Below are 13,541 nucleotides of genomic sequence, written 5' to 3' on the forward strand. Positions count from 1 at the left end.
TAGTGGTTTGGATTTAACATTAACAAACTAGAATATTTGATCTTGAATAAGCAGATGAATGATGAAATATTTTCTTTTGTCTTCTGCTGTGTTTTCTCTTGTTCTGTATTGGTTGCTCTCTTGATTGCTGAATAATAATTGGATGATATTGTCTTCTGCTTTCTTTTAAACAATCACAGCCGAAGTTATTGAACTGGTGTGACAATCTATTTGAGCTTGAAGGACTTTCGGTGAGACAATCTATTAGAGCTAGGAAGACAATTAAAATGAACTAGCAAGACTTTCGGTATGACTATTGATTGTCATACCGATTGTCATATTAGTTCAAACTAAATTGTTTTACTGAATTAATAAGTGATTTTAATCTAAATAATAATTCTATCAAGACAATCAACTGAATTAGCATGACATTCGGTATGACTATCAATTGTCATACCGATTGTCATACTAGTACAATTACTTGTCTTTTTAGAATTAAAACAGATTTTAACCAATTAAAATTCTGTAAATCCTTAATATTAATTCTAAATTAATTAATCAATTTAATTCAATTAATCAATAAATTAATCCTTGCAGATATAATTTATTTTCTTAATTAAAATTATATGACTTAATTAATTAATAGAGAATTAATACTAACCCTGAGCAGCATCCATTCTTCTGACAATCTTCTGAAAGTCACTGAGACTTATGAATCAATTCCGCCACTTCAATGCTGACACTCGATGTACTGTCTGGTTCATGAGTGACTAACTTTCGTGACGTTTCTTCATGTCTTGACTTTGTTGTTCTCATTGAATCCTTGTAATAAATGATACCTTGACGAGATCTCTGTCACTTGATTAAATCCACGATCTTGAGTTATATCACTGAGGCATGATCAAATTCTTGAACTTCTTCCAGTGAATCTTCAAGTCTGCAGATGAACAATGTTTCTTTATTCTTTGACAGATGTTACTTTGTGAGATCTCTCTGATGCTTGATCCACTATTTACTTATTACATTCTTATTTGAGTTGAGTTAAATACTCGAATAAACGAGTAGGCTATGACATATGCCTTTCATAAGGGATCAACCTTATTCCTAGGGGATTGACTATAAATCCCATGATCAATTATAGAATTATCATGCACATTTTGAATAACATGATATGGCATAGATTGTGTAAACCTGTTACTCGAGTAATGTATACTAAATGGCATTTGTAGCATATTGAATACAACATAATAAGGATTTTGTGCAAATGGCATATTAGAAAAATGTGTATTTAAATTATGTGCAGATATAATAGGCATGACATTCTTTGGTAATGTGGGTATGTTGGGAAAAGAGAGAGGTGCAGACATGGGTGTAGGCATAACAGATTTGCAATTAGCAGATAAGTGATTAACACTACCACACTTTACACAAGTTTTTCTAGGTGCATATTTATCAGGTGTGCAGTTGTTATATTTGTTAATTCTTACTTTCCTATTCCTGTTGTTTTTCCTTTTAGAGTTTGCCTTGACCTCAATTTTCTCCAATATATAACCCAACTGCTTTATTGTTATTCTCTTTGTTTCCTTGACTTGACTTGATTCTCCTGTAACAAAGTTCTTAGAAACTAATCTATATTTCTCATTCAGCTTATCTAGCTTGGCTTTGTTAATTGGCTTCTTTTCTATCGATGGATGTGAATCCCAATCTTTCAACGGATATTTACTCTCAGCTTTCGACGGATAAGCTTCATCATCCGTTGACTCCAAATCTATTGATAAGCCATCAATCAATACAAGGTCCGGTTTCTTCTTGTCCTTTTACCAGGCTTCTTCACAGAAACTCAATTCCTTGAACTTTAGCAATTTGGGCACTTACATTCCTTGATGATTTTCAGGCCTTGATCAACTCTTTCTCACGTTCAAGTTGCTTTCTTAAAATTTCCTCTATCTTCAAAGTTTCAGTCATTTCATCCTTTGCAATCTTGCACTCTATTTTCAGTTTCTCAAACTCAATGAATTGAGTTTCTAACAGAATTTCTCTCACTTAAAAATAAGTTATTATCTTTAATTCTATTGTTTTCTTTAGTGAGTGATTTAAGTGTTACATGCAAGTGATAAAATTCTGTAGACATGTCATTTATGTCATCATTATACTCATCTTTAGAAAGGTGTGTTAGGTTTGTAGTGATTACCTGATTGCTTGAGGAACTGACAGAGAACAGCTGATAAATATAAAGTCATTACAAACGGCTGATAAATATAAAGTCATTACAACTGATAAATATAAAGTCATTACAAACGGCTGTTTACAAAAAATCCAAGATCACAAAGGTCCAGTATTTGAACAGTCCAACACTACAATTATTACAACTGTTACATAACTACCGGTCCTCATACAGACATCAACTATACTACCTGAGCTCTCACAAAACTTTTAGCATCTCCACCGGTAGACTTACGAGCAGTCTACTTGAATCTAGCCATACTTGCTAGCTGTAATAACATGGATAAATAGCAAGAAATGAGCCAAACACTTAGCAAGTTACATCATAAGACAGAAATTAACAATATGGCAATTCATAATTCGAAATTTGGGGTGGATGGCATCATTATTCAAGTCAAAAACATTTTTAACCAAATAATTGCTCAAAAATCATTTTATGACGCTACGGATTACAGCCGGTGATCAGCCGCGAAGTAATCCCGAACCTCGCTGGGTTTCAACAAATTTTAGATGGGATCCCTAGGCAACTTTTAAGCCTAATATAATAAGTGTGAAAAGGACTTGCGTCTTAGTCCAATCCACCGATCTCAAGAAAACAATCTTTTGTTTGCAAAAGCGATTATCATTTATAAAACTGATGCCATGGAGAAGTTACAAGAATTCTAAACGATAGAATTTAAATTATCAGTCAAGGATTGGAGTTATGGAACTTTTATCATAAATAAATTAACTTTTCAGTAGCAGGGTCATCAAATATGAATATCAATGGTTTATCGACCAGGGAAGAAAGTATTGGAAAAGGATCATAACAATAATCAACAAGATAGGGATCTCAAGTTTTGAGGGTAATACATGGCATATATCTAGTTACAAAGTTTTGGTATGATAATAAAGAGTAATGAAGAAGTATGAAGTTGGATTATTAATATCTCAAGGTATTAAGGGTATAAGAATATAGTATCAAATCAATAGGGGTTTTATGATCATGGAAATTGGAATACTTAAGCTTATAGGTAATTTGATATGATAATAGCAAATGGGGTGTAATATCCGGGATATATCGCGGAATTATTTTTATCAATAAATAATTATTATGTGATTATTACATGAATTTTGGTGAATTATCTGATGATTAATATTGATGTTTGGGTGTTTATATATGATAAAATTAGGATATTTAATTTTTAATTATCCAGAATAAAATATAGATAATTTTGATATTTTTCTGGTAATTTATGGATTGTTATATGATTTTATAAGGATTTATAGAAGTAATAATTATCATTTTTAAGTAATTATAAAACTACTTTATAAAACTGGGAATCGTTCAACTTCAACCGTTTTTGTGTTTTTATAACCCGGAACTCTTCGGAAAACTCCTTTCTAACCTAATCTGATGATTCTGAACACTTTCTGTGTTTTGACTTTTTCGATCCGGGGTACGGTTTGAACCGTACGAGTCCCGGCGCAAAGTTTTTGATATGATAGTCATTTTGGTAAATCAATAAAACCCGTATTCTCGAGAGATGGGATATTTTACATTATTTTCTCGTAAGGTGTTTTATAAGGAGCTCGGGTTTGATAATTATTTAAATCTGGTTTCAAACTATATCATTTTTATAGTTATTTAGCGGCTAAGTAATCTATTTCCGGATCCGATATATAAGTGTAATCATGAAATTATTAAATAAATAAAATATGTAATGGTTCTGTCAGCTGTATGTTGCCTTATTATTAATTGTGTGTGATTTTTTGGGTACGATGATTATTTGTATAATTAATTATTGAGCTGTATGGGTTTGTTTTTACTTTTAAAGTGATTTATTGAAGATTTATTTTCATAAATATTGAAATTGTCTCTAAAATTATTTTTATGGTTTTATAATTTCAATAATTATTTTTGGGAAATTATAAAATTTAGAAATCAATATTTCATCAATTATTTAGCCCTAAATGATTTTCTGATCTCATTTAAGTGTAAATTCAATATGAAATTCCAGAATGCTTCAAAAATTGTGAAACTCACATTTTCTTAAATTTGGAATATTTCGAGAATTTTAAAATTATTCCGAAAATTTTCTGGCTTTGATTCACCCGCACGTTTGTTCATTAATTTGTTAATGCGGGTATAAATTGCGAGTAAAAAATGGGTTAAAAATTATGAAACAATTAGTTTGATAATTTTTATATATTCTAAAATTCTAAAAATTAGTTTGACAGTTTTCTGGCTTTATTTATCACTGCATACATTCGTTTCATTACAAATCTCGGGGCGAAACCAAGGTTGGAGGTAAAGAAAAAAAATATACATAATAAAAACCCCCAAATCCCCCTACCCATGCTCGCTACCCCCTTCCCCCGCACATCAATCTCTCGGTCATCCTTCCTTCTCTCCCTCACGATTCTTCTCTTTCTCTCTCTATTTCTTCAATCTCTCTGGTTCTTTCTGCTCATGCCGTACGCTGCTCATGTATGTACTCTGCTCCCCCTTCCTCGTCCTTGTTTTCCCCTATTTTTCTTTCCGGTAAGTCCGACCTCTGTTCTTTTATTCCGGCCGCCGCCCTTCGCTGTTTTCCGGTGAGGTGGTGGCGCGTATACGTGCGTGTACTGTGGCTACTGTATGTTGTTATGTGAGTGTGTGTGAGTACCGTGAGTATGTGTTGGGTGGTGTTGGTTCCGGTCGAGCAAATTTTACGGTGGTTTCAGTATTGTTGTCTGTTGTGCCTTACTGTGTTGCCTTGCTGCGTGCTTGATTAATTCGAATAATTCGAACTGATCTTGTGATTGTCCTAAGTTCTGTTACGAAAATATGAATGAATTATTCGATTATTATTATGATATTTATTCGAATTAATTTGGGAAAAAATCAAATGAATTTTTAATGATTAGTCAAATAATTATTATTAGTACTCGAGAATTAATTGGTTAAACTCGTGACTGGCATCCGAATCGGGTACCTCCGAGATTCGCCGCCGTCAACGATGAATTTCGATGAGCTGGCAGTGGACAGTGATGATTTTTATCCGAGTCCTACATTTATAAATAAATAAATTAATTCGTGAAGTTACTTTCGAAATGAAAATGATTGATTAATTCTAAAAGTTGTATCGTTAGTTGGAATGTGAATGGTAATTGTTGGATTGTGATTGAATTGATTGGGATATTGACATCGATTATGTTTCGACGGGTAGGCCGATAAACAGAGGAGACGCTGCCCGATTTTCGAGAAATTAATTTCAAAAATACGGGGACGTACCCTACAATTATCGGAAACGTTGAACAAAAATATATAAGTATATTAAACGAGACCTAATTATGTGTTGTGACAAGATATTTTATAAATAATTGATTACCCTATTTTTTAAAATGACGGGTATACGTATTTTCCAAAAATAAGTACCGAAACGAGTTTCGCAGACTTGAACCTTGATTGTTATGTGTATTTCAAATAATACATATAAATACGAGTCGGGTTATGAAATCGTATGGGTAGAAGTGATAGTGATATTATGTTAAGCATAAACGATTGTCTGAATTAGGGTATTTCGACTCTGTAGGTTCTAGTTGGAAGACCTGAGAGTTGACGTCGGACTAAAAATAGCTTAGTGGTCAGTCGTCAAGCTCAGCAAGGTTCCAATCGAAGTACCTGAGTGTTGGAATCATATCCAGGATAAGTTATTGGTTAGACATTAAAGCCGAACATTCATGTCGGTCCAAAGTCAACCAGTAATAGTGATTAAAGCTTATCAAGGCATGTACTCCTGAACTTTCTTATGATATACTGCAAAATACTTCATTCTTATTCTAAGTTTAGAATAGTTAACTGTTATATATTTCGCTGTAATTACTCTTAAATATGCAAGTCCCTTTCATTATTGTTCCTTTATTATCGATTGATCTCTTGCACAAATAACTATTATTCTGGGTTATTTGTGAACCCTGAATTGGGATATTTTGAAATCAAAATGATCTGACATTAAAATACTCTATGGGCTGGATGGTTACTATAAGGGCCAGTGATAAATTGGACCCTATGGGCCGGGGATGGACCGGACCCTTGGACCATAGTTCCTGGGTACCCGAATGGATCTATACAAGTAGGTATAGGTCTACACTATATCCTGACTAATCAGCAGGATATGAGTGTGAACGTTGAACTAATATCCAGTCTAATTTATTGTTGATCGTTATTAATGACATTCTCTCTTGAAACGTTTTATGATTACGAAACCGGACAAAACCCTAATTCAGGAGATGAATCTGGGAATTGCTCGTCACTTTTGATTTATAATTAAGGGCTAGTAACGGCCAATGTTTATTTGTTCAACTACTTCAAATAAATAGAAATGTTTATAAATTATTTAAAAATTTTGTCCAGAAATTTCTTTTGATATTGATACTTGGAAATCAGTTATGTCATTACTGGGCATTTTTGGCTCACTCTTGCTTTGTGAATTCTTATTTCTTTCAGAAATAAATAAGGATAAAAGTGAATAGCTCTTAATAGACAGCAGGAGTTCGAAAGATCTCAGCTGCAAGAGGATTAAGATCTTAGAATGAATAAGACAAGGGAGTTAGTACAGAGGTAAAAAATTTGTAATTTAGTTGTCGTAGATTTTAGAAGGTTAGATTCTTGTTTCATACCATAACCTGTAAACAATCCGGAATTAAGGGGTCATTTGTATATTATTTTATATTTTGTAAAGATTGTTTAGTGACACCCAATCTTGACCCCGGATTTGGGATGATACAAGTTGGTATCAGAGCAACAGGTTATTGGTCCCTAAAATAAGGATATGTGAGAGTAAGATAGGAGTAACAGGCCATATAAGATAGGAAAGACCCTAGGTATACTCATTTTGAGTTCGAATTGAGTGTGAATTAGGTTTAGTAGATTCGATATGAATTAGTAAGATAGGATATTGTTAAGAGAAGTGTAAGGTGAATATATTAACGATATAGATGTATTGGGTTCTCAGATCTTATAGTTGTGAAAAGTTGATAGCTCGACGGAGACTGGGTAAATTACCCTATTTTTCACGTGGTTTTAAAGAAAAAGGGAGATTTATTCTTGTAGGAACTTCGTATAAGGATAGATAGATGAGTTTTAGTATGATCCAGGCTTGAAGTAACGAGTTGATTGAAGTTAAAGAAGAGCCAACGTCGCAAGTTTAAAGGCACCATTGTGGCGAGAAACTTCTTATCACTTTTCGGGCGCTGAGTAGGGAATGACATTTACCACATTAGGTATAATCAAGACTAGCAAGATGATACGACCTTATCTATAGACCTAGCATCGGATGGCACCAATTGGTTGTGACTATGGCATCAGGGACGATGCTGAGAATATCAAAAATAGTACTAGATGTCAACATTAGATTAGGATCATGAATAAGATAGTAGGCAATGGTAAATGAAGTTTTCGTCGACTAATGAATGTGAAATGAACCTAAGGAGGAGTAAAAGATATATCAAGGTGAATGGACCCTTATATGATTGTTTCCTTAATCGGCTACCTTAGCGGTACGCTATGAGAATAACAAACAACTTATATAGTAATGACGACCAAATATGAGATTTTCAAAATTTTAAAACGAGTTTTCGAAAAAAATTTCTTAATAAATTTTCAGAAGATCTTAGAATAAAATGAGTTTCAAAATTTGGTTGTCAAATTACTAGTTAAGTTCTTGTTATTATAAGTAGACAATGACCTAGAAGAATAATGGATCTAGACTCAGTGTTGTTAGTTCAGAGGACCAAGTAGACCCACTATTATAGAGAATTTTAAAGTTTATCCGTGAAAGATGAATGTAAACCTTGTTTAATAATATCAACAATTGAATCAACATGTTAAAATATTATTTACCCAATTCATGAAATTATTAAATTTAACAAGATTCGTGATTCAAAAAGACAGAGGATGATTGGAGAAAAATAATATTCCTATCGACGAAGTTGAAATGTTGCGTGATCGATGGTTATTCTAGGCGGCATAGACGAAGTTGGAAGCAATGACTATAAATTTTGTAAGGGCGTGATTATGATCGAATTATTAAAGTATTTAATATGGAGGCATTTCCAGATGACATTATGAAGTTATGATGTGACCTAAATTGTGAATTTGTTATTCGAATGATCCCTGAATGTATACTTAAGTGAAGCGTGGCGGTGACCAACAGTGTCATTCTTTTCTCTAATACGATAACATATATTCTTCTTGATTTTTGAATACGTATAAGCTTCTTTTATTAATAAATTATATGAGGCGAGAAGGAAAGAAGATTTATTGTATTCCTTTTAAATTATTTCTCTTCTTAAAATATTGCTTTCTGATTGAGACAAACAGTGTTGTGGTGTGACGCTTTGTTGGAATGACGAACAGTCTGGTGGGATGCCACCTAATCATGTGTTATATGCCATATAGTATGAAAGACTGGTCGTCTTAAGTACAAATATGGTTGTATCATTCATATCTAAATCCTCACTCATTCTTCCTTCTTCAATTATGATTTATTGACTTACAGAATCTTCCAATTATTTTGTTGTATTATTGTTCTTTACATAGCTTTTTAATCAAAATCATATACACAAACTCTCTTCTTGTGGAAAGTCTATTGTTTGAAGATTTTAAAAGGAGTGGAATAGTCCCGTGTAGTAGCTGGAATTACATATCGAATATAGATATGATTGCAAACCAATAAATGGTGGACATTTGCGTGTAAGGGAAAATTGATACACATATAACGTGGTTTTTACAAAGACATCTAATCAGACGGTTGTTCCTGTTACAGGAATTTCATTAGTATGTTAGATGTCATTAACGCGATGCATTTCAAGTTAGAATATTTTGACGTGAAATGAATAGTTAGCGAACCGTAGTAAGTAAAGTAATTATAAAATAAGAAAGTAAAACTGTGTACACCAGACAAAGCAAATGAATATCGGGACGATAATCGAAGACTAAGGAATTCTTGATAATAACTCGGATCAGCAATTGATATACGAAAAGACGAAGCATACTTTAATCATGAGGGAAATACTTGTCACAAAGAAATTTTATATTACGGATAAATTTCGAGTGTTTTCTTCAGGGAATTGTTAGGTTCTCTAACTTGAGTAAATGAGTGATGGGGAAATTGACACTCATAGCTGAGTCAGCGACGAAGGTTCTTTACGGTAACATAAGGGGAGATAAAGGAACGGTAATTCAACTAGGAAATCTTCTAAGACGTAATGTTTTAAAACCAATCGAATTTCCAGCAGATTATGATAGTGTTGGTTGAGACCATGTGTTGGTTATCAGAAGGTAAATATGTTAATCAATGAAAATGAATTGGTGTGATGCAGTATAATTTTCAAAAAGTAACGCTATATATATTAATGGTAAGAAATAAAATTTAAAAATATCCTTAAGACGAATTTATGAATGTACATAAGTGATATGAACCATTAATCAGAGAGATTGGATTTAAAAGATAGGTTAGAAGAATCGTGGGATAAAGTTTTTGAGAAACGATAAGATAGTTTTAAAGTCATTAATATATTTTGTGATATTCTGATATAATTGAGAAAAAGTATAGATATATTAATAATTTTGTTTATGACCTTAGTTCAATTAAAAAAATACATACTATGTCAGTTAGTAGTATATGTGGTGATCAGCATTATATATTCTGAAATATGGTGACAAGATGAGTTTGGAGAATGAAAGTGGATTGATATGGTTGTGGATGGATTGGTTGATTGATGGTGTCAGCTTGAGTCCGACTGGTAGTCAATCATATAGGGGAAATGCTGCCCAAGTTTTCAAAAAATACCCTACTTTTAAGGATAGAAAGTATACTTTCATATGTTATTAAGATTCTTATTGATACTACAAATGATTGTGATCTCGGTTCTTGAAAAAGGTTGTTATGACCAAACCAACTTTATATAATTGGTCTTTGATTTCATTTAGCTAGTCATCACTTGGTTTAATTGATCAATTAAAAGAGTTAATTGATTAACTTTACCAACTAATGGCCAGTTAAATGGAAATCAATTCCAATTAGATTAAGTCAAATTCTGACATGATTTTCAGATCCAAAATAAAAGCAATTAGGAATTTGAAGGAAGTAAAGACCTTAGTAGAAATCGAAAGTTTAGTAAAATTAGCGCGATGTTACTGCAAGCATGTGCGAGGTTTTATCTAGATGAATATGCCCTTTGCAATAAACAAAAAGAATAGAAAGTTATTGGTACATGCTAGTGAGAAGAACATTTTCAAGAACTGAAGGTTCAAGATAGAGAAAATAGATTTTATCATCTGTAATAGTGCTCCATGAAGGACGTGAATGTATATTTGTAGAGAATGACGAGGTAATGGAAGTTACTATGAAATACTAGAAAACTCATGAATACAAGTATCTGATATATGACAGAGGCTGGCAATGTCCGCATGTGAACTGAGAAAAAAGAAGTGTTGATTATGTAGGAAGTAATATATATAACTTACACAAATCCCAATAATTAGAAACATATCTCCAATTCGAGAGAGCTAAATATGAGATAAGGAATAGTGAGAGTTAATTAGAAGTAAAAGTGTGCGATCAGTGATGATTTAAGTAAGGCTAAGAAAATAGCTGTCAATGGATTTTGATGATTCTGTAGTAAGAATTTAAATATTTACAAATAAAAAGGCCTTCATTCCAGTGTTAACCACAGAGATGGCTTATCTAATGATGAACGGATTAGTACTATCAGGAAGAATATTTCACTTATGTTTAGAAGAGACACTAAATCATGAGAAGGGAGAACTAATTAAGAAAAGAAGTGAAATCAAAAGGATGATAAAGAAATATTATAAAATGGTCCAGGATGTAAGTAAGTTGTGAACGTCAGATGTGACAGAATTGATGTAAGAACAAAGTGAAACGCCGATAATTGGAGATAGGAATTTCATTCTGAGAATGCGATTAAATAGGGAAGGTTAAACGAAGATTTTGGTGGGCATGGCATAAGAACAAAAATGGAAGGACATATAAGTAAATGCCATATCTATTGAAGAAAGAAAATCAGCATCAAAGGGTGAGCATGATATTGTAATGATTTCAAAATGAATATAGTTCGTTAAGGGGTGATATAGTCGAATCACTTGAGAACCAGAGACAAAGAAAGCGTTATTTGAATTACTAGGGATAGGTTAACCCAACCTGATTATTCTTTTATTGCTAAATACTTTACCCGAGGAGTAAGTTCGATACTACTTCAAGGAGATGGTGGTATGTTATCAGATTCAAGTATAAATTATAATTAATCGATATTATTATTTGATTAATATGTTGGCATAAGTGTGGCAAACACTATGAACCGTGCTGAACCGAAATAAGATATACCATTCATGAATAGATAGACACGAGTAAGACAAAATTAAGAGATATGGGTTGGTTAAATCTTGAACTCGGGAAATTCAGGTTACTCCGAGAATATGATACAAGACATAAAGATAAAAGATGACTTTCTGATAATGTGGCGTGAAGAAAAGAATGAACGTTATATGTGGCAGAACGTCAGAGAGAAGCACTGCAATAAATTTTATATCGGGACTCCCTAGAACCAAATAAATGATAATCTAGGTTAAAGTATATGGGAAATGTATTCATATTAATATATTTTCTTCTAAATAGTAAAATATTTTCGCTCGATAAATATATTCAATAGTATTTAAGAAGGAAGTAAGGTATAATAATAAGTAGTAAGTTAAATGCAATTGTTGAGATTCTCTCTATTACTTTAGGAAGTTCAGAAACCGTAGACGCCATGAGCTCAGCATATGATTCGCAGATGGATGAAAAGTATAGGAGATCGATTAAAGGGTCTCGAATACAATTGGAAGGGATCACATGCAAGGCTAATTCAACAAAGAAATATGTGGGAAATAAAGTGGAACAATCTTTGAAGGTTGGAAGCGTTCATGAGCACGAACTATTAGAATTAGAAAGAAAAGAAGATTAGTATAAATTAAGTTAGTCCTTTGAGACACTAAGATAGGCAGTAATATTGTGAGTGAATTGGCTTTACCGTCACAGGTATAGCAAGATCATAGGATGTTTATATGTATACCCAGAATGATTAAGTTAGCTCCAAAATGGAGACTAAAGTTAGATGGTATGAGTAACTGGTAGAATATGATATCAGCATGAGGCTGTTGAGTAATAATTGAAGTCACGAGATAAAGTTTATGAACAAGGTGTACGAGTAAGATATTAATCTGAGAAAATTATAAGTGAGATGCTTGAAAAGTATCATTATTTCACTACTAGAAATTTGTTAATAGACATCACCCATTAGATATCAGTTACTTGTGCCACCGATGTGAAAAAACACTTTCAACATCGCTCTAAATAAAACCAATGAGTATGTCTATTCAGACATCACTTTCTAATACAACTGAGTCTAATATAAGCTCTAAAAAAACAAACGACCAACTTTTTCATTCCCCCCGCATCTGTTTTAAGTCATATATGTTTCCCCCCCTTCACCAAATATTTCTCCCCTTACATAAATTTTAGTTCCCCAAATCAAAATCAAAATAAACACGTCATCTCTTATTCTCATCCTGACTTTCTCAGCCCGACTCTCTCTTTCCGGCCCCTCTCCGACGAACATAACTTCCTCTCACTCTCCACCATCTCTCTCTCTCTCTCTCTCTCTCTCTCTCTCTCTCTATCTCTATCTCTGTCTCTCTCTCTCCCTCTGTCAATTGAATGCGCAATCCGTAGGCTAAGCTTAAAATTCAATCGAACATAGAAGAATAAAGACTTTTTAGCTCGAAAGCTCCAACTGGTAATCATTTTATTGTTAGTTTTATTTTATTTGTGTAGATTTTGTTTATTAATATATTTTTTATGTTTAAAATTTATATGAATCTGCTTGATTGAATAATATAAGATTCAGTTATGGTATTCCCATAATGATTTAATGTTCTAGATGAGTTGATAACTTAATTGTAATAGTTGATGTGTTAATAAGTTCATTAAGTGTCTTCATATCTTTTCCTTGATCTTACTAGAAAGAATCACTTAGATGCATAAAACTGTTTTACAAATGAAGTCATTCTACTGCCCAGATTGATTAAAAATGTTGATATATTTTTATTACCAACCTGTAGCTTCTCTGGATTCCACGGCTTAGACCAGAAATGCAGATGGTGGAGATTGGAAGGAGGAGACATATCAAAAGGTAAAAAGGTAATGTATAGATGTGATTTTGTTCACGGTGAACCAACTAGTTATTCACTTCAGTGATTTTGATATTTCTCATGAAAAACTAAGTTACCCATTATGATAAGTACTGGTTCT

Source organism: Apium graveolens, chromosome 3, assembly GCF_009905375.1.
Source record: "Apium graveolens cultivar Ventura chromosome 3, ASM990537v1, whole genome shotgun sequence".
Classification (NCBI taxonomy): domain Eukaryota; kingdom Viridiplantae; phylum Streptophyta; class Magnoliopsida; order Apiales; family Apiaceae; genus Apium; species Apium graveolens.